This window comes from Pseudomyrmex gracilis, unplaced genomic scaffold (genome assembly GCF_002006095.1).
Source record: "Pseudomyrmex gracilis isolate BER0280 unplaced genomic scaffold, ASM200609v1 scaffold_1131, whole genome shotgun sequence".
Taxonomy (NCBI): Eukaryota; Metazoa; Arthropoda; class Insecta; order Hymenoptera; family Formicidae; genus Pseudomyrmex; species Pseudomyrmex gracilis.
In genome coordinates, this window is record NW_018021715.1 from 7,143 (window position 1) to 9,471 (window position 2,329).

Here is a 2,329-nt window from a genome sequence, read left to right on the forward strand (position 1 = left end):
TGTAGATCATAAGTTTGTAACTGTAGTAATTGTGATTGCAATTATAATTATTACAAAAGTTTATATTATTTTTATTAATTTTAATAAAGGCAGTTATAGCCTTATAGTTTTATTATTTCAGAGAGAATAGTAACAAAATTAATGTATACAGATTTTTATAGAACACATAAAAAATACTCAATTTTAGGTATTCACTTATTGATTGTAAACAATTGATATTTGGTGTCATATCAACTGGAGTAACGCAATCACAAACAATTTTATCTTTTAGTTTAATATTTATTATTTTGTGAGTCTGTGGACGCGCAGACTTGTTTACTGATTACTGTCGGCAATTATGATGAACTTAGAATAAACTTAAAATTTATGCATGTCAGCTTAAAAAATTGAACTTAAATTGTTTGTAGTACAACAACGATTTTGTAATTTGTAAACGTAATTATGAAAATAAAACCAAATTTAACACACACTACAGGTGTTTTCCTGTTATAAACTAACTTTTAGTCNTATACCAAAGAGACACCATCGACCACAAAAAATAACAAGTCGTAAAGCTGTGTAAAATAATAACGTCATGAGAAAAATAGTTATCTTTATAGTTTTTCTGACTGTTATATTACAGGTTGTATATATTATAAATGTACAGTATATTTACTTTTTTACACTATGCAGTATATATATAAGTTTATATATAAGTTTAACATCTTTTTAAATCTTAGTTTACATCGTATATGATTAAGTAATGTCACATAATATATTATTTTTTTCGCGGTCGTTGTATTTTGTATATACTGGTTTATACGTTTCCAAACTAAACCATGATTTCTCTTGACAGCGGTTCGATATTCACTGTCAGTAGGGGAGACCAAGACACATTGTGANNTGCAAATTATGTTATGAAATGTAACACACTGTACACCATATTATGTAATATTGAATACATTACATAATAGTCACATTCTTTAGCTTTAAAAAAAAATATTATATTAAGACTCATATAAGACTTTACGTGCCGTTTCCACGATGTTAAACGGAAACTGTACGTGTATATACACATATATGCATACACATGTAACGATTTCAACTTGTACATTTTTACAAGTGAGTATTTTTTGAATTGAAATCTCAATTCTTAAATTCATACGAAATGCTGGATTTGCATCTCACATATGAGAGACCCTGGAAAGCCTTAAATCATTATTAATTNTTGAAATTACGCTGGCTGAAAATAAGCGTTATCAACATTATCAGACCATTTTCGATATATGTATGAATATTGCGAGACTACCTCCAAGTGCCTCGGTGGCCTAACAGAGAAGGCGATGGCACGAAAAGCCGAAGATTCCAGGTTCAACTTCCGGCCGAGGAGTTTTTCTCGCAATATTTTAAAAATTAGTTAGGGGAATATCCGGTGGTATCTCATATGTGAAATGCAAATCCAGCATCCCGTATGAATTTAAGAATTGATATTTCATTTCGAAAAATACTTACTTGTAAAAATTTACAAGTTGAAATCGTTACATGTGTATGCAGAAATTGTTTGCTGGGTATATATATATATATATATATATATATATATATACATATATACCCAGCAAATAATTTCTGTTTTTGACAATTTCGGCGCAGATTTTGGTAACAGAAACTGTTTGCAGAAATGCTACAATACGAAAACACTGCCAAAATTGTTAGCCCACAGAAAGAAAAAACGCAACAACTTTGTTGATAAATACATTAGAGCCAAAACGATTCCATATATGTCAGTGAAATTAACACTAAATAGATGGACGATTGCAAGCAGATCTGCTTTTAGCAATACTTTGTGACCGAACAGTTCGAAAAATTGTACCAGAAATCTGTTTACGACAAAAAAGTCGGGTCGATCTGTTAAACGCATTGACGACAGATTGCCATCAAACGCCAAGCAGGTCTGTTCGTGTATACGTGCGGACTGTTTGCAATTTGGCGCCAACAGACAATGACCAAACCTATTCCGGACTTTGGCTTCAGTTTGGCGATAATTTGACTTTGCTTTGCTTGTGGTAGACTCTGTTATCATTTTGGTCACATTTTGACATTTCACATGTTGACAGACATGATTAACAAACCATATCCTACTGAGGACACAGATGGATATGGTTTTGTATCCAAAATGTTTGCTGGGTATATACCCAGATAGCCAAGTCTGTCAAAAGCAGATCATGCAAGTGTCTGCTATCACCTGTTGTTAACAAAAAGGCTACAAATCTGATACAAAAGTTGTTATTATTGATTAAGTCTACAAATTGGTGCCAAAAATCGAGCAGATCTTGCTCACAAAATCTGACAG